The sequence below is a fragment of the Hypanus sabinus genome, chromosome 2, assembly GCF_030144855.1.
Source record: "Hypanus sabinus isolate sHypSab1 chromosome 2, sHypSab1.hap1, whole genome shotgun sequence".
Lineage (NCBI taxonomy): Eukaryota > Metazoa > Chordata > Chondrichthyes > Myliobatiformes > Dasyatidae > Hypanus > Hypanus sabinus.
In genome coordinates this window covers 131,986,110-132,006,226 of record NC_082707.1, presented here as the reverse complement: position 1 = coordinate 132,006,226, position 20,117 = coordinate 131,986,110, and the positions used below count along the sequence as shown (strand labels likewise).

Below are 20,117 nucleotides of genomic sequence, written 5' to 3'. Positions count from 1 at the left end.
CAGAAGATGCACTCTGAATTCAAATCTCACACTTCCTCTAAAATCGTGCATAGGGTTGCAACTCACAAGCCTTAGTTCTCTTAGCCCTCCTCTCGCATGTTCCACAACAGCTACCCTTCTCTCCATTATCACATTCATGCCATCCTTCAAAGCAAACGCACATCCTCCCTCATTGGGTTAGCATGAGCAAAATCATTACTTTCTCACAACGGTGCTGCGGGTAATGCTGCCACCTCGTGGCTGCAATGTCCTGAGTTTAATTCCAACCGCCAGTCTGTCTGTGAGGAGCTTACATGTTCTCCCTCTGGCTTGGTGCACCTCTGATGCTGATCTGGCTTCCTCCCACATCCCAAAGCTGTGCTGGTTGATCAGTAAAGTGGGATATGCAAACTACCCCAGCTCCAGGTGACTGGGCGGATAATCAGAGAATTGTCAATTGGTATGTGAAGTAAGAGGCTACAGGAATGGTGAGTTTGCTTTGGGAGCTGGCTTATATTAAAACATGAAAACGGGCACTTTGCACAAGCTCATAGAGATACACCACAGGAACGTAACCCTCCTCTAGGATGTTTTGCTGAAGATTATGGGAAGAGAAAATACAAAGTATTAATAAAACTTCTTTCTGCTATCCATTAGCCTGAAACTGCCAAATTCTTTAACCACCATGAGGTGCTAAGCATCAATTAATACAGAAAGTAAGTCACTGAAAGTAAGCATGCAGATACAGCAGGCAGTGAAGAAAGCGAATGGCACGTTGACCTTCATAACAAGGGGAGCTGAGTATCGGAGCAAGGAGGTCCTTCTGCAGTTGTACAGGGCCCTGGTGAGACCACACCTGAAGTATTGTGTGCAATTTTGGTCTCCGAATTTGAGGAAGGACATTCTTGCTATTGAGGGAGTGCAGCGTAGGTTCATGAGCTAAATTCCCAGGATGGCAGGACTGTCATATGTTGAAAGATTGGAGTGACTGGGCTTGTATACACTGGAATTTAGAAGGATGAGAGGGGATCTGATTGAAACATATAAGATTATTAAGGGATTGGAGATGCTAGAGGCAGGATACGTTCCCAATGTTGGGGGAGTCCAGAACCAAAGGCCACAGTTTATGAATAAGGGGTAGGCCATTTAGAACGGAGTTGAGGAAAAACTTTTTCACCCAGAGAGTTGTGAATCTGTGGAATGCTCTGCCTCAGAAGGCAGTGGAGGCCAATTTTCTGGATGCTTCCAAGAAAGAGTTAGATAGAGCTCTTAACGATAGCGGAGTCAAGGGATATGGGGAGAAGGCAAGAACAGGGTACAGATTCTGGATGATCAGCCATGATCACAGAGAATGGCGGTGCTGGCTTGAAGGGCCGAATGGCCTACTCCTGCACCTATTGTCTATTGTCTAACATAGCCCAGCAGCCTGAGCAGCAAAGGGGAGAAGCTAGAAGCATTTTCAAACTTGCTTTTCAAGAAAGAACTTTTTGATTATTAGGATTTCAAAAAATGTTCTCATTAGGCCTTGCCAACATAACTCCTTTGCTAATGACTCCAGTAATCTCCAAGGTAATTTCCAGAGTATGATATTGTACTTGATTCAGAGATAAGCTGAGTAGATTGTCTATGTCCATCTCTGCAAAATGGCCCTGCTTTAGTACCACCCATCTATTGAGACCAGTCATCTGGGCAGACTTTCCAATCTCCATCAATTTAAGTTGGAATAAATGTTGCCACTATGACCTAGCTCACACTAAATCTCATTCGCCCATCATAAAAGTGCTCAATTTTATGATGGGCAAATGAGATTTAGTGTATTTCAATATTCTTATACCCTGATTTCAATATTCTTATCCTTGTTTTCACACTACGATCTCTATCCATCTTAAAATGTTTTCAGATATTTTAGCTTCTCCATTTCTGGCTTTCTCTGAATCCTAAATAGAATCTATGGCAGGTGGCCAAGTGTTCAACCACAAAAGGGCTAATATATCTAAACCACTCACTAAATCTCATCATTTTACCACTTTTCTTATGCAAAGTACTCCTTAAGATATTCCTCTTACTTTGTTATTTTCTCTCACATTTCCTTGCCTCAAATGCACTAATGTTTGTAATTTCCACACAAGTCACAAGCCAAAAGTTCATTTGGGCCTGGGGATGCTTTAAAGGACAAATAAACTATTGTATAATTACAAATAACAGTAATTAAAAGGTACATCTTGCAGGAAGTACGGATTTCTCTCTCTCCTGAACTTGGCTTCTTGACCATCAGCTGAAGGAATATCCACTACCCATTGTTCCAGCCAATGCTTGATCATTTGGGAAGGGTACAGTCAAGATCAACACAGGTATTATGATGGCTGCCAGAAAGCTAGGTATAAAAACTTGTGTGATGTGCTGTTATTCAACACTCACACTTTGCAAATTGATGTAGTAGAATCCTGTTCGGAGAGCCCCATTGGCTCCCCAACTATCCTCTTTCCTGGTCTCCCAAGTCCATAAGCCAGATATAAGTCATTCTTCCACTTGTTAAGCTTTGTCCCTATCTTCAGAGTTCTTGATCAATATCTACTTGATTTCATTGGCTCTCATGATCAAAAGCCCCCAGGTGTCATTCATGGCCAACACCATATGGTGGTTCCATGATTACTTACTATCAACACAGCTACCCGATTTCTCCTGCAGATTTTCAGTCTCCCAAATAACAGCTCGCATTCCCTGTCCTCATTAACAAAATTACTAGGCAAGCACAATCTGACTCACTCTTGTTTCCAATTGTTTGAAATAAAAAAAAGTGTCAAATATTTTCAATCTTCTCTTTTGACAGAACGCCTGATTGCCAGAACTTTGAGCAAACACAAAGGCCTCACTTGGCTGGCAGTGAGAGGAGTCCTCTCTGTCATGTTCTTCATGCACAATTGGGGCTTCAGTCCCACATTGAGGTAGCTGCGGTTTGGATGAAAAGTATCAAAGGGATCAATGGGAAAGCATGGATTATATCACTGAGAGCAGAATTCACTATTTGACATGTGTAATCTATATTTGATGTAAGTATCTTCTGGAACTATTTCCCATCTGACCAAAAGTACAAACCAAGGTACCATTTAATCTGCAGAATTACAACATTAAGTGTGAAAAATCAGTAACAATTGAAAAAGGGCACAAAATTGACAGGCCGAGGAACTATTGAAGTACACCACATTGAACATAGGCCTAGAAGTAGTTTCACAGTAAGTGTCCAAGTCTAACAAATCCACACAAGCTTAAAATATGTGGATTAATAATCAACAAAAATATGGATTCGGAAGCAAGGCTACAGAAGCAGGTGCAAGAAGTTACAACCTAGATGTATAATTTGAATGTAGACAATCACTGAAAAAAGCAAACAATATGCACAATCAATCCTTTAAACAATTCTTTGGCTTTTGAACACCACAGGAAATCCTTGCTTCAGTGAAATTGTCTCACGTACCTACAACATCCATCAAAAGTTAAAACAAACCTTTTTACACCTAGCTCTGAGCAAAGTATTCTGGGATTACAGAGAAAATAAAAGTGACAAAACAAGGCATAGATTGACTGATGCGTTCAGAAACTCCATAAAACAGCAAAAGAAAATATCTAAAAATAATCCATCAAGGGTGACACCATCTAAAGAGCACAGCAGCACCAAGAATGCCGTAAGAATTTTAAAGAAATAGGTGGTCTCTCAAAGAAATTTTGTTGCAGGTAACTGAATTGTTGGGATGGATAAACAATAAATATAATGTTCATTAAAATGCCCAAAACTTGTTGATAAACTTCAATACTTATATTTTTCATGAAAATTAAGATGATTACTTAATGATAAAATGAATTCAGGAGATTGGTTAAAGTAGATGTCCCTTATACCTTGACATTTTTTTTGATGATTGCACAACTAATAAACAGGAGAAAGAAAATATAAATCCAAACAATGAGGACATTAACGACTTGTATGAATCATACAAGTTGTAAAAAAAAATGATAAATTTCATTTTAAGTATGTTTGACGGAGTATGCATTGTTGCATACAGGGCATAGATAGAATTAATGAAAGAATAAATTATAAATGATATAAAACAGAAATAAATGTATCAGCTCGAACAAGGAAGTATTCTCAACTAGTCAGAATAACATTAATTAGAATGCATACGCTGAGAGGTTTTTTTGTCTAAACACGTAGAAATTTTCTGCCGTCAATGACGAATATCATGGGATCTAGAGAGAAATACTAATTATCTTATTGAGAGAGCAATTCAGCACCATAGGCTGTAACATTCCCACTGTAATGCAAGAGCAATTTTACAAACCAATAGGTCAAAAGGCTAAGTATGTACAGAGCATTAGTGTGGAAAGAGGTCTGATAATTCAACATTTATAATTACAGAAAGCAATCTATAATCCGCTAAGATATTGTGAGCCGTTTGCAGTGACTAGCATTTTAAATTGTCATTAGATCTGCAAAGCCTGGTATTCTTAGTCTCTGAGTATCCCAGCAGCATGCACCAACTCCTCTAATAAATTAGCCAAGGCTGAACGAAATGATAAAAGAGAAATTCAAGGGAAAGGGGTAAAAATGTGTATGGGTAAATGCAGAAAAATAAATTATAAAGATGGGAAACAAACTGAACAGTACACAATAAATATAAGCATAAAAGAGAGATAGAAACAAAGCCAAATTTTTATCAAACAATCTCTAATGGAATATGAAATGCATTAAGGCCATTAATAAAGCACAGTCAATTACTAAACATAAGGCAAATCCGCCTTCGATCAAGGCCCAATGACAGTTCAGATTCTGAATACTGAACAATCAGCTAACAGGAAATAATATGCAACCAGTGCTGACTATATTATGAGACAGAACACAGTTAGAACAGATGGAACAGCTACACCAAGTTACTAGCAATAAATCCTTTTGCACCTTGTGATACAAATTGTGTAACCATACCAGGAAACTCAGCAGAGAGAGGGGTTTACCAAATACTTGTGAAAGATATAAATACTGCCAAGAGGTGTTGAGTTTTGACTGCTGGCTTTACAGAACAAGTGTTAGCAAGCAATAAGGTAAATAATTAGGAATAATATGGCATTTTAGCTGTACTTAGTCACACAGTTTAAAGTAAGTAAAGCAGGAGGTGAAGCACACAGCCCTGTAGTGCACATGTAGTGATGGTGATTGTAAAAATTCTGACTAGAAAATCGAAGATCCAATTGCACAGGAAGGAATCAGGGCCCAGGCCTTGTTGCCTAGTGTTGAGATTCGAGTGGATTATTATGTTGAATGCTGAGATTTAGTCAATGAACAGCATGCTGATGCCTGCAACTTAAATGTCCAGGTGTTCCTGAGTTGAGTGAAGAGCTAAGGAAACGGCATCTGCTCTTGACCTGTTGTGTCAGTAGGCAAATTGGAACAGATCCAGGTCACTCTTCAGGCAGGAGTTAAAATGCTTCATGATTATCATCTTAGAGCACTTCATCACAGTGAATATAAGGGCCCATGGACAATAGTTATTGAGGGAGGTGACCATGTTCTTCTTAGGCACTGGTATGATTGAAGACAGTTTGAAGCAGATGAATACGTGAGACTGTCAAAGTGAAAGTTTGTACACAGTGAAGATGTCTGTACACACTCCAGCAGGTTGATTAGCACAGGTCTTCAATAATCAGCCAATTGCTTTCTGTGGGTTCCCTCCTCAAAGGATGGTCTCCTATTGGCCTCAGTGACTGAAAGCACAGGGTCCTCAGAGGCTTTAGGGGCTCTTGAAGGTGCTTCCATGTTCTACTTGTCAGAATTATCATTAAAAGCATTGAGCTCATCTGAGAGTGAAACCTTGTTGTCATTTATGTTGTCCTTCCATAGCTGTTCAGCATCCCTCTGTGATTCAAGTTTGGTCCAAAATTGACACATTACTTATGAGCTGGCTTCTCCAGTTCATACCTGGATCATCAGTCCTGAATGCTGCCAATCTAGTCCTTAGCCTATTTCTAAGAATCTTTTGGTTCATCCAGAGTTTCTGGTTGAGGAAAACTCTGAATGATTTTTTAGGGACACGCTTATCCACAAATGTCTTTATGAAGTCTGTGAAAGCTGTAGTGTATTCATTCAGGTCCCCCAATAAGTCCTTAAACATGTATTTTAGCATGCTCATAGCTGCTCCTCTGCCTGTTGTGGCCACCTCTTTGTAGTCTATACCTCTGGTGCCTTGCTCTTTAGTCTCTGTCTATGCAGGTAGGAGTAGGAAAGCCAGATGGTTGGATTTCCCTAAATGCGGTTGAGAGATGGAACAGCAGGCATCCTTAATGGTAATGTAGCAGCGGTCGAGTGCATTGGGTCCTCCAGTGCTGCAAGTGATCTGATGATCCACCACTCAATTGTTCAATCTGTCTTGCTCTTATATGCTTCCTCTTGCATCTGAGATTCCAGTGGCATCAGTGGTGCTATTGGTGAATTTGTAGCTGCCTTAGAGCCATGTCTAGCCACACAATCACGAGTGTAGAGAGAGTAGAGTAATGGGCCAGCATGCATCCTTGGGCTCACCTATGTTGTTTGTCAGCAAGGAGAAGTAAGTTCAAATCTGCACTGAATGTGATCACCTAATAAACAGGAAGTTGAAGACCAGTTGCAGAGGCAGGTAGGGAACTGTTTTTGAAATTTGTTGATTAGTATTGAGGGGATGATGGTGTTGAACAGAGCCTGACAAAGGTACTTCTGTTGGTGAAGTGCTCCAATGCTGAGTTGATTGGTGAAAGAGACAGAAGGCCATGGAAGAAAGAAAATAGGAGAGGAGCACCAGAGGGAGGCAATGGGCAGACAAGGAGATAAGGTGAGAGAGGGAAAAGGGGATGGGAAATGGCGAAGGTGAGAGGGAAGTGGTGAGCATAACCAGAAGTCTGAGAAATGAATGTTCATGCTATCAGGTTGGAGGCTACCCAGACAGAATATAAAGTGTAGTTCCTCCAGCCTAAGTTGGGCCTCATCCCAACAGTGGAGGAGGTCGTGGATGGATATATTGGAATGCGAATGGGAAGTGGAATTGAAATGGGTGGCCACTGGGAGATCCTGCTTTTTCTGGCAGATGTAGTTGCTCGGCAAAGTGGTCTCCCAATCCACATCGGGTCTCACCGATATACAGGAGGCCACACCGGGAGCAGCAAACACAGTATATGAACCCAACAGACTCACAGGTGAGGTGTCGCCTCACCTGGAAGGACTATTTAGGACCCTGAATGCTTCTTCAAGCTGGTGGGGTTGAAATCCCCCACAACAATTGGGAAGGAAGATTGAGCTGTTTCCTGACTCTTGACTGCAGTGCTCAGCCCCTACATAAGAACATAAGAAATAGGAGCAGGCATTGTGCCTCTCTGCCATTTAATAAGATCATGGCTGATCTGGACATGGACTCTGATCAATCTTCTTGCCTTTTTTCCCCATTACTCTTAAATCCCTGTAACCCAAAGATTCTATCCAATTGCATCTTTAATACACTCAATGGGCACTTTAGTAGGTATCTCCAGTATCTAATAAAGTGGCCACAAAGAGTATGTTCATGTTCTTCTGCTGCTGCAGCCCATGCGCTTTGAAGTTCAACATGTTGTGCATTTAGAGAAACTCTTGCACACCATTGCTGTAAAACGTGGTTACTTGAGTTACTGTTGTCTTCCTGTCAGCTTGAACCAGTCTGGCTATTTTCCGCTGCCATCTCTCATTAACAAGGTATTTTGGCCCACAGAACTGCTGCTCACTAGGTTTTTGCTGTTGTTTTTGTTTTTCACACAATTCTCTGAGAACTCTAAATTTTGTTGTGCATGAAAATCCCAAGAGATCAGCAGTTTCTGAGAAATTGAAACTATTCGGTCTGGCACCAACAATATTCCATAGTTAAAGACACTTAGATCACACTTCTTCCCCCTTCTGATGCTTGGTCTGAACAACAAATGAACCTCTTGGCCACGTCTACATGTCTTTATGCATTGCCACCACATGATAGATATTTGCATTAATGAGCAGGTGTACTGGTGTACCTAATAAAGTGGCCACTCAGTGTATATTTAGTGAAGTAGCCTCCACTGGCTGTCTTGGCAGAGAAGTCCAGAGATTCACTGCTCTCTGTGAAAAGCAGTTTCTTATCATCTTCATCCTAAATCTATTCCCCTGAATCTTGAGGCTTTGTTGCCTGATTCTTGTCTTCCATACCGGTGTAAACAACTTCCCTGTCTTTAACTGATCTTTATCTCTTTCGTAATTTTGTATCTTTCAATAAGATCCCCTCTCATTTTTCTGAATTCCAGTGAGTATAGTTCCAGGCAATTCAGCCTTCATAGAACAATCACTAATTTCTAGAACCTCCTCTGCCCCTCCAACAAAGCCAATACATCATTTCTTGGGTAAGGAGACTAGAACTGCATGTATTCCTCCATATATGGGGTAACTAGTACCTAGTACAACTGCAGCATAACCTCCCTGCTCTTAGATTAAATCCCTCTAGTAATGAAAGCCACCTTCATCATCCATGCTGTAATTTTTCACCATTTAAATAAGACAGACAGACAGACATACTTTATTGATCCCAAGGGAAACTGGGTTTCGTTACAGTCGCACCAACCAAGAATAATATAGAAAAATAGCAATATAAAACCATAAATAATTAAATAATAATTACATTATTCCAAGTGGAATTAAGTCCAGGTCCAGTCTATTGGCTCAAGGTGTCTGACACTCCGAGGGAGGAGTGTAAAGTTTGATGGCCACAGGCAGGAATGACTTCCTATGACGCTCAGTGTTGCATCTCGGTGGAATGAGTCTCTGTCTGAATGTACTCCTATGCCTAACCAGTACATTATGAAGTGGATGGGAGACATTGTCCAAGATGGCATGCAACTTGGGCAGCATCCACTTTTCAGACACCACTGTCAGAGAGTCCAGTTCCACCCCCACAACCTCACTGGCCTGACAAATGAGTTTGTTGATTCTGTTGGTGTCTGCTACCCTCAGCCTGCTGCCCCAACACGCAACAGCAAACATGATAGCACTGGCCACCACAGACACATAGCGATGTTAAAGAATGTTCTATTTTCCCTTCCAAAGTTGATGATCTTGTATTTTCCAAAGTCGTACTCCATCTGTCAGATTCTTGCTGACTCACTTAACCTACAGTATCCATATCTCTTTGCAGATTCTCTGCCTTCTCCGTGCAATTTGCTTTTCACTCAACTTAGTGTCATCAGCAAACTCAGAGATGATACACTCACTTCTCTCCTTCTCTCTTCCAAACTGTTAATGTATATCATTAACAGTTGCAAGCCCAGCACCCACCCCTGCTCACCACTGACTGCCAACTCGAGGAACACACAACTTTCTGCCTTCTATTGGTTAACCATTCCTCTCTGTCCATGCTAATACATTACCCCGAACTCTATGCATCCTTATCTTATGGATGTCTTTTTTTTTTGTGGCACCTTATTGAGAGCCTTCTGCAAATCCAAATATACAACATCCACCTGTTCTCTATCCACTGTATTCATTATATCCCCAAAGAACTCCAGTAAGTTTATTAAACAGGTCCTGGCCTTCATCAGTCCACATGCTGTGTGTATTTAATCTATTCAGATGTCTTGCTATTTCCTCCTTAATGCACCTTCAAGCATTTTGCCAACTACAGATTTTAAGCTCACTGGCCTATAGTTAAATACCTTTTGTCTACCTCCATTTTAAAAAACAGCAGTGTGATATTTGTTGTCTCCCAATCCATCAGGATTGGTCCAGAGCCCAAAGAAGTTTGGTACATTATTGCAAGCACATCTGTTGTAATTTCTACCATTTCTTTCAATACTCTGGGATGTATGCCATCAGGATCAGAGGACTTGCCTACCTTTAGTTTGCTCAGTAGTACCTCTTCAAAGACTTCAACTGTACTAAGGTACTAATCTCCTATTGCATTCATTAGATCTCTCTTTAGCATGTCAGTGCCAACTTAACATTTGCCAGATTTGGAATGTATACTGCCACCAGGATGACAGCGGAAAATTTCCTGACAGATAGAATGGATGTCACTTGTATGACAGATGTTCTACACTGGAGGAACAGAACGAAGACATTTATCATCGCATTAAAGAAATGCTGCCATCTCTACCTTGATTTGATGCCACTGCTTGGTCAACTTGGTGGAAGGTGTATAATTCAGACTGGAGTGTTGTGTCCAGAATGCTGGGGGTGAACCATGCTTTTGTGAAACAAAGTACACAACAGTTCCTGATGTCCCTCGGGTACTGCAATCTTGCTCTGAGGTCTTCAATTTCATGTTCCAGAGAATATACATTAGCTTTGTGCATACTTGACCATACATTCAAGACTGAGGAGGAGAGATTCCTATTCCAAAAGGAAAATCATGAGGATAGGCTGGAGAGTGAAGTCAAAGATCAGCTCAGCACGACATTACTAAATGATGGCGCATCATCAAGTGGCATTATGTTTCACCCCTGCCCTTATTTCTTATATCATAAACACATTTAAACCTGAATCTTACATGGAGATTCAAGACAAAGTAGTGCAGAAACCAGATTCAAACAGTGCATACCAGCATACCAGCTGAGGAATCAAATCAGCTTTAATGGAACATTGATGCAGGAGATTTTTAAAAGATACAGGAGATAGTTGTGGAAATCTAGTTGAAAAAAAATACTTCTTATGCTTTGTTAGGAAACTTAGTAATAACCCAATTTTATCACCACTGCACCACACTTCTCTGTGGCAGAGGCTGGATTTCACTATCAGCAAGTGAGGGGCACAGGATCTACCACAAATCTGTATTCCTTTACCTCCACTTAGAGCAAAAGTTCCTGGTTTTTGACCAAAAGATCATGTTTTGAGGTGACATGTGAGTATCCATCTGTTGCTATTGATATTCACTGACATCTTAACTCCCACAAACACTGACTTTGCCCACTCATCTGTGCTTACCTGTATGATGTCTTTTGTGATCCTCCTTACAAATATGCACCTTTACCACAGACAATCAGTTTTGATTTCAAAGACCTTCTCAGTTGTGCAATAGTGGGTGCCAAAAGTTCCGTTGTGCTATCGCTCATTAGGTGTACCCTATTGTTCTTGTGTTGGTTCTTTGAAAACACTAAGTTTAATGTCCAAACATTTGGCACAACAGTGCAGTTAAAGACAAGATCCATTTTGAAAGCTGAAATCTGACTTTACCATTTTAGACATCCATTTATTCAATCTTTTCCCTCTTCCTGTGCTGATTACTTATCATATTGCAATGAGTTCTACATTTCACATCAACAACTTCCCTCACCGCAGCATCAATCTACCTATTGATTCCAGATTTGTTTGCATCCAGAGCTTGAAGATCAAGGTTCAAAGTAAAATTTATTATCAGAGGACATACATGTCATCACATACAACCCTGAGATTCTTTTTCCTGTGGGCATACTCGGCAAAGACAGGATCAATGAAAGAAAAAGTGGAGACAACAAAGTGTGCAAATGCAAATACAAATAAATAGCAATAAATAACCAGAGCATGAAATAACAAGACAAAGTGTCCTTAAGGAGAGATCATTAGTTGTGGGAACATCTCAATTGTTTAGTGTAGATATGCTCTTGTTCAAGACGCTGATGGTTGAGGGGCAGTAACTGTTCTTGAACCCTGGTGGTGCTCGTCCTGAGGCACCTGTACCTTCCACCTGATGGCAGCAGCAAGAAAAGAGCGAGGCCTGTGTGCTAAGTATCTTTGATGATGGATGCTGCTTTTCTTTGACTAACTGAATAGTTACAGTTTCACCAGCTCAGAAGTCACACTTATTGTTTAGTTTGACATACTATATATATATATATATATATATAGATCACTGGACCTTAGTGATTGAATATGCTTCATATTAAGCCCAACATCACTGACATTTTTCTCTGAGATTCACTTCTAGAGGCATCGAGTCAGAGAAAAGTATGGCACAGAAACAGGGCCTTCAGCCCATCTAGCCCATGCTGAACCACTCCTGTCCATCTGCATGGGAACCACAGCTCTCCATAACCCTACCATCCATGTACCTATCCAAACTTCTTTTAAACTTTGAAATCTTATGCTGACAGCTCATTCCACCCTCTCATGGACGTCTGAGTGAATAAGTTTCCCCTCATGTCCTGACGAAGGTCTCGGCCCGAAACGTCGACAGTGCTTCATGAAAAATCATCATGGCTGATCTATCTTTCTTCTCAGCCCCAATCTCCTGCCAGCTCCCCATATCCCTTCATGCCCTGACTAATCATGCCCTAACGTCAACCGCTGCCTTAAATATACATAAAGACTTGCCTCCACGGCTGCCTGTGGTAATGAAATCCACATATTCACCACTCTCTCATTTCTATTCCTCCTCATCTCAGTGCTAAAAGATTGCCCCTCTATTCTGAGGCTGTATACTCTGGTCCTAGACTCTCTCACCATAGGAAACATCCTCTCCACATCCACTCTGTCAAGGCCTTTCATCAATCGCTAGGTTTCAATCGAGTCACTGCTCATTCTTCTAAACTCAGGTCCTCCAGACCCAGCAACATCTGTGTAAATTTTCTCTGTATTCTTTCAAACTTATTTACATCTTTGCTGTATACAGGTCACCAAAACTGCACACAGTACTCCAAGTTAGGTTTCACCAATGTCTTATACAACTTAAACATTCTTGTACTCAATACTTTGAATTATGAAGGCCAATGTGCCAAAAGACTTCTTTACGACCTTATCTACCTGTGATGCCACATTCACTGTTATGGACCCATATTCCCAGATCCCTTTGTTCTACCACATTCCTCACTAACCTACTGTTCACTGTGTAAGACCTACCCTGGTTGGTCCTACTGAAATGCAACACCTTGCACTTATCTGCATTGAATTGCACCTGCCATTTTCCAGCCTATTTTTCCATATGGTCCAGACGCCACTGCAAGCCTTAATAGCCTTCCTTGCTACCACTACACCCCAACCTTGGTGTCATCATCAAATATGCTGGCCCAGTTAACTACATTATCATCCAGTTTGCTGATGTAGATGACGAACAACAACAGACCCAGCACCGATCCCTGCAGCACTCCACTGGTCACAGGCTTCCATTCAGAGAAGCAACCACCTGCTGCCACTCTCTTGTTCCTCCTGCAAAGCCAATGTATAATCCAATTTACTCCCCATCTTGAAAGTTAAGTGACTGAACCTTCTTGACCAACCTACCATTCAGGGCCTTGCTAAAGTCCCTGCAGACAACATCCACCTTCCTGGTAACTTCCCAGAAAACTCCATGACGTGACCTACCACACCTGAAGCCATATTGGCAGTTCAATGGAATTTAGCCACTTAATCCAAATGGCAATCCTGATCCACAATAAATTCAACTCATTTTGGTTTGTTGTCATTCAAAACAGAGAAAGGAAGCTACAGATCCCAGCAATCTGCGGAATACTCAGCAGTCAAGCAACGCAAGTGTAACAGGAAACAGAGTTACCAATTTATGTCCGATGGTAGGTCATCAATTTGAAACATTGTTCCCTTCTCTCGATGCTGTCTGATCTACTGAACATCTCCAACATTTTCTGGTTTTGCTGCATCTTTTTGTTTGCTTTGTCAACTTCAATCTCAACCTCAATGCATGATTCTCCTTAAATCAAAATACATTTGATTCCTCAATCTAAACTGGTTACACACATAGATAAGGAGGAACAGTTGTTGATTGGATAAGCTAACTGTCATCTTCCACAAACCATTTCTTACTCATTTCAAGATTTTACCTTCAGATTTGCACACACATACCCACTGCGAAAAGAACTTTATCAAATAAAAACTTTACAAATGAAAACTGCACTAACTTTTAAGATTTCTAAATAGAAATAGATTTTTTCCCAAAGGCAAATTGCTCAGATAGTTCTTATTGCAATTTACCAACTTATTTTCAACAGGAATAATTTTTCACTTCACTGAAAAGTGGTCATTCTATGGTTACACTTGCATCACAATTTCTCGACTACCAAGAGACTGTCAAATAGAATCAGCTTATGAAAGGTATGATATACAACCTTCTCACTTTGTTTTAAGTGTCCCCACCACAGAAGCCAATTTTCCATTCTCATCCATATTTCTGATATGCCTGAGCAAGAACCTAGCCCCGCCACACTATACTTACCATCACATCAGTCTACAGTGGATGCAATCTCACTTTAACACGCACAAAATGCTGGAGGAACTAAGAAGGTTGGGCTACATCTGGGAGGGTTATGATGACGGGACTCAGCCTGAAATGTCAACTGTTTTTTTCCCCATTCCTTGATGCTGCCTGATCTTCGGGGCTCCTCCAGCACATTGTGTGTATTGATCAATGCAAGGAATTGGAAAGTCTATGTTTCAGGCTGAATTGCTTCATCGGGATGAGAAAGGAAAAGGTGGAAGCCAGAATGAAAAGGTAGGGGAAGGGAAAGAGTACAAACTGACAGGTGATTGATGAGATCAGTTGAGGGGGAAGGTGGGTTGGATGGGGAGAGGGGAAGTAGTATGTGAAAATCTCTGAAGTGTTAAGTGGAAGAGGTACAAAAGTAGAATCTGACAGAAGGTAACAGTGGATTCTGTAATAAAGGAAAGGAGGTGGACAGAGGTGATGGTGTAGGTCATGAGGGTGGAGTTGAAGAGTAAGTGTGAGAAGACCACCAAACTGGGGGAGAAAAGGGGGAGGAACCGGTGGGAGTGATTACAATAAGTTAGAGAAATTGATACCCATGCCATACAGCTGGCGACTACGCAGACAGAATATGAGGTGTTGACCTTATTGTGGCAATGGAGGAGGCCTTTGGACACACATGTCAGTATGGGAATAGAAAATGAAATTGAAATTGGTGGCCACCAGGAGATATTGCCTGGTGTGGCAGGTAGAGCGATGGTACTTGATGAAGTGCCCCCCCCCCCACCCCAAATCTGCTTGAGGCCACACCAGGACTATCAGATAAATGGCCACAAGTGAAGTGCCTTTGAAGCATATGCCCAGCTTATCAATTACAGCTCATCGTTCAACACCATCATCCTCTCAGTATTAACCAATAAGCTTCAAATCCTGGGCCTCTGTACCTCCCTCTGCAACTGAATCCTCAGATTACCCATAGGGAGACCACATTCCGTCTGGATCAGTAATGACATCTCCTCACAGCTAATCAACACAGGTGCACTTCAAAGATGATCGCTTAGCCCACTGGTCTACCTTCTCTACACTTCACTGTGCAGCTATACATATCTCAAATGCCATGTATGAATTTGCCAATTAAACCACTATTGTTGGCAGAATCTCAACTGGTGATGAGGAGGCATACAGTTAAATTGGCTGATTGAGTGGTGTCACAACAACAACTTGTTCTCAACATCAACAAGACCAAGAAATTGATTGTGAACTTCACGAAAGGCAAGTTAAGCAAGACACATAGTCCTCATTGAGGGGTCAGCAGTGAAAAGGGCGAGCAGCTTCAAGTTCCTGGGCATCAACATCTCAGAAGATTTATTCTAGGTCCAACATATTGAGGCAATTATGAAGAAGGCATGTCAATGGCATCAGAACAATTATTGAGCAACACACACAAAATGCTGGAGGAACTCAGCAATTCCGGCAGCATCAAGAGAGGAGAATAAACAGTTGACGTTTTGGGCCAAGATCCTTCATCAGGACTTCACTCCATGCATGCAATCTGATCCAGCATTTCCTGAGTGTTGCTCAAGATTTCCAGGATTCCCTGTGTTTAAAAAATCTCCTTTTTTTGCAGAAAGTGGACTCCACTAGTAGTAATCATTTTTTTGTAGTGACGATGATTACATTTGCATGATCTTCTGGTCAAGATGGTGCTTGCATACAACGCTCCCTCAGTCGACATTTTCTAGATAGACCATGAAACTATTTATTTCACTTCTTTTACGTATTTTTTTTCATCTTGAATGTGTTTTTTGAACTGTTAGAGCCTGTGATTTGCAGTTTTGAAATCGTTTGGGTGATCTAGAGCTTTGTTGTCTCCAAGAGGATTCTGGGAGGCAGTGAGGAGAGGAGGCTGCAGGTTGGGATGCAAGCCGATGTTTGACCATTTCACTGATTACAGCTTCCATTGTTCACCAATTGAATTGTCAAGGGAGACTGAAACATCGAGGTGAATGAGGTAGCTGAGTGCCACTGCCTACCTACTAATCGCTGGTGGGATTGGTCTGGTGCCAGAGGGGGAGTCTGTGCAGCCTATCACTTGCCCAGAGAGTAGACCTCCGAGTTTCTCTCTTTTGAAGATGTTTGGGGATGCTAACGAGATTGTGGGAGTTTATGGATTTGGACTATATATTTTTTCCCCAGTCTTATAGTTTTTATGTTCTGTGTTTTCACCCATTCTTTCTTGTCTTTGTGCAGAGGGAGAGAGATTTGGAGGTCAATCATTTTTGCCTTTTTGTGCGAGGGGAGGTAGATTTGGAGATTGTTGTTCTTGTGTTTTGCATGGGGACAGGGGGATTTGTGGGTTGATGGTCATGTTCTGTTCTTTTTTGTGTGTGGCAGGGGTGGGTCTCTAAACTGACTTCCATGTTTTTTCTTTGTTTCATGGCTATCTGGAGAAGAAGAATCTCAGAGATGCATACAGCATACATACTTTGATAAATAAATGAACCTTTGAAGAAGTGAAAAGCTAAGGGAGCAACGCCAAACCAACTGATGGCAGCGACTGTAAATTTGGAACAATGGGCGGCTGCCCTCTCAACCAGCACCAAGCGACAAATCACTTGCACCAAAGTCACCCAGAATTTGGGTGTAGCTGCAACAATAGTCTGAACAGCATCAGACAAGCCCAAACCGTTCTCCCCTTTACCATGGGCGAGTACATTAATTGCTCGGTGGTTCTCTAAAAACATGACAGCAGCTGAATCAGCTATACATGACACTGTGCACCATCTGCATCAGGCAAAGCTTGTGGAAATATCACTGCATTTTAAATCAGGGTTTGCCTGAAATAACTGATATCAGCTCAAAGAAGATCCTTGGAAATGCCACAGCCTGTGCAAACGAACACACCAAAATAAAAAAAGACTGCACCAATCTGGCCTGGCCATGACCTTAGAAACTCAAGGGTTTAACGTGCAGTGGGAATTTACTAAATAAAAGGATTTAAGAATAGAAGTGCAGAGTACTAGTTGTAAGTGTATTACAAACTGCCATCTGGTGTAATCTAATTTATCAAAGTCTTCAGCTTGAAAAACCTGCCAATTATTAAGGATTCTTAAAATGATGGACTGTACAAGCTATTAGGATGTTGAAAAGAACGTCCACTTAAAATTTCGACTCATGTTGACATTTTACTAAAATTAACAAAAAAAAATACACAGAACTGAGAACTGAATTGGACTGTGTGGTGGCTTCAGAGAGTTGATACAACTTTCAATCCAGTCCCAGTTGATGAGTCCAATCATCTTTCACGAATTGGGCTTGATCAGTTTTGAAATGGGAAGGAGTTGTCCCACTAAACAGTCTCTATTTGAGCACTGAAAAGCTTGTACTAGATGTGAGAACAAACAAATTGAATTATGTAGACGGCAGAGCTTCTCCAACACAGATAGAAACAAGTTGCTGAAACAGCGAGACAACAGCAAGACAGTTTGATTGCACCTTTGATTCATCAAATCTCATCTGAATTCTGGTGCTGGGAGCCTGATAAACTCCGAGTCCCCATCCCCGTCACCCTCTGTGGTAGCAGAGAGAGAGTAAAAGATAATTAGGAGGCTAAAATATTGAACTTCTGAAAACAACCAAGAATATTGCATTATTCAATGGGATAAACAGTGATTTTTAACTTCTGTACAGATCATTGTCTCTGCAGAAACAGAAATATATTTGTGGGAAATAAAAACAAATCTTAAGGGGACATGAGCTTCTGCAGATGCTGGAAATCTTGAGCGACACACGTAAAGAGCTAGAGCAGGGGTCGGCAACCCGCGGCTCTTTCATCTCTGTGCTGCGGCTCCCTGTGGTTTGTTAGTTTTTGAAATGTAATTCGAAATTTTAAGATTATGATGATCTTGTACAATCTAAAAATGTTGTGAGACCCCATTTCCTGGCACATCCGAACCGGCTCACAATTAGCCACCATTCCGGCTAAGGGAGATAGCCTACGGGGGTTTGTGAGTACGTGTCTTTTGGAGCATCCGCGCCCATGGGGACGGGTTGAGGGAGGCTTTAAAGCAAGGCTGTTTAGTTCGAATAAAGTTACCTTTGACTGCAGTGTCTTTATTTTAGCGCTGCGTGTAGCACACCGCTACAACGTGTTTTTTATCGCTATTAATATACATCGCCACTGCCAATGCCTGACACCCGCCAGTGCGCGCTTTCTTTTAATTCTTCGATCCAAGGTAGGCTAACTATGGAGTAACCTTCAACCCAATGTCTTTTTTTCGGAGTTCAAAATGTTTTTGTTGCATGCAGAAATGTAATTTCGTTTTCTCTGCAGGAGTTCATCAATTTCATAAATGCAACACATTATAGTTTGTTTATACATAGCATAAAGGCAAAATAAAAAACCCGTTGTATGCAGTGTTATTTCATTTTAAATGTCAAACGGGTTTTGTGGCTCCCAATGTTTTCTTTTCTGTGGGAAATGGGTCCATATTGGCTCTTTCAGTGGTAAACGTTGCCGACCCCTGAGCTAGAGGAACTCAGCATTTCAGACAGCATCGATGGAGGGAAATAATAGTTGGTGCTTCAGTTACAGACAATCAAATTCTCTCCTCCTGTTTAGCACTGCCAGGGTGCCACAGACAGTGACTACGGCTGGGGCTGCTTGTTCAGCCAGTATTGCATCTTGTTACTCATCTCATCTGTCAGAGGGATGATTTTGCACTTGGTAAGGATCGCAGATGTGTGAGAGGATTTGGGGGAGTGCATACATATTAAAGAGTTCAAATGCAGCCTGAAGCAGGAAAGACCTGATGCAGCTTCCCTGCCTGCTCACTGTAGGATTAACATAGGCATGGTCCTTCTGGTGCTTTATTACAGCATTTGTCTCCATGTACTTCCAGGCCATTTTAAGATACAGCTTTGTATGTACAAGTTAAGATTAAGGCAGTCTTGAAATGAACATCTTTTGAAAGAGTTCACTGTGAGATTAGAATTCAATGTACCACCAGATTTTTATATTCACTGCATTAAACATGACAAAAAAAACCCTCAAGATTTAGAAAAGATGCAGAACCATTACCAGCTTAACTAGACATCAAGTTATGGCAAGATATTGCAATCCTTTCAGACAGTTGTGAGGCCTGAAATCAACTATTGTTCTCTGTAATTAGATTCAGGCCATTAAACCACCAGCAATTGTTGAAATCACAAACACAGACAGAAACTTGTAGCACTGTCCAATAGCTCAGTGAGAAGGTTATTGCAGAGGTGTCTGCCTTACAAAGCCAGTCAATACCTTTTTACAGAGAACTCAGCTGTTACAGGGGACATCAATATTATAAATGTCACTCAGGCACTTAAAGGAATTGTTGCTCTTTTTTGTTATAAAAAGCAAGGTCTAGGAACTGCTTACTCAACCTAAAAATATCAAATTTACCTTTACATCACTGAGAACATTGAAGGGAATTTTGTTGCTGACAAGTAGTATCGCCAATCTCAGGTTGTCAGAGTTCAGATCAGTAAACAAATTAAGTTGAGACTGCATGTCATCAGCCACAGTGGTGACTGCTAGTCCATGTTCAACCTCGATCATGTACTAGATTTCAGTGAGAATATATGGGCACCCTATGCAAACTCGAAGTGCAGAGCTGGCTAACTGAACTTTGCTGGCACCTCCTTAGCTGTGCTCTAACTTTATACACCACTTTACAACAGATTGCACAAACTCTCTGCAACAGCACTCGGGAATTAGCCAGCTTGTAGCGATGTGCTACACACAGCGCTGAAATAACGACACGCAGTGGGTAAGTCGTTTCGAGACTAGTTTATTCAAACTTTGCGGCGCTGGCATTTAAATCCCTAGCGCCCGCCCTCTCCGGGCGGAAATGACGTCAGAGGTGCATTACCAAAGTCTCCCCCTGCGCGCTGGCTATTTGTGAGCTGGTTCCC

General features: G+C 41.4%; 1 protein-coding gene and 1 long non-coding RNA gene across 8 annotated transcripts in view; one reads left to right on the top strand and one right to left on the bottom strand.

The window, feature by feature from the left end:
- LOC132384006 (uncharacterized) overlaps nt 1-18,618 on the top strand; it is a 55,302-nt gene extending 36,684 nt beyond the window's left edge. For 2 of the 3 annotated variants that reach the window (XR_009508822.1, XR_009508825.1), the window contains exons 3-4: nt 13,426-13,521; nt 16,622-18,618. This is a non-coding gene — a long non-coding RNA (uncharacterized LOC132384006). Of the gene's footprint in view, nt 1-13,425; nt 13,522-13,956; nt 14,060-16,621 lie in introns of all 3 variants that reach the window. The other variant, XR_009508826.1, reaches the window with a different exon arrangement.
- LOC132383951 (alpha-(1,6)-fucosyltransferase) overlaps nt 1-20,117 on the bottom strand; it is an 825,511-nt gene that overhangs the window by 482,752 nt on the left and 322,642 nt on the right. The gene's annotated exons all lie outside the window — the stretch shown is intronic.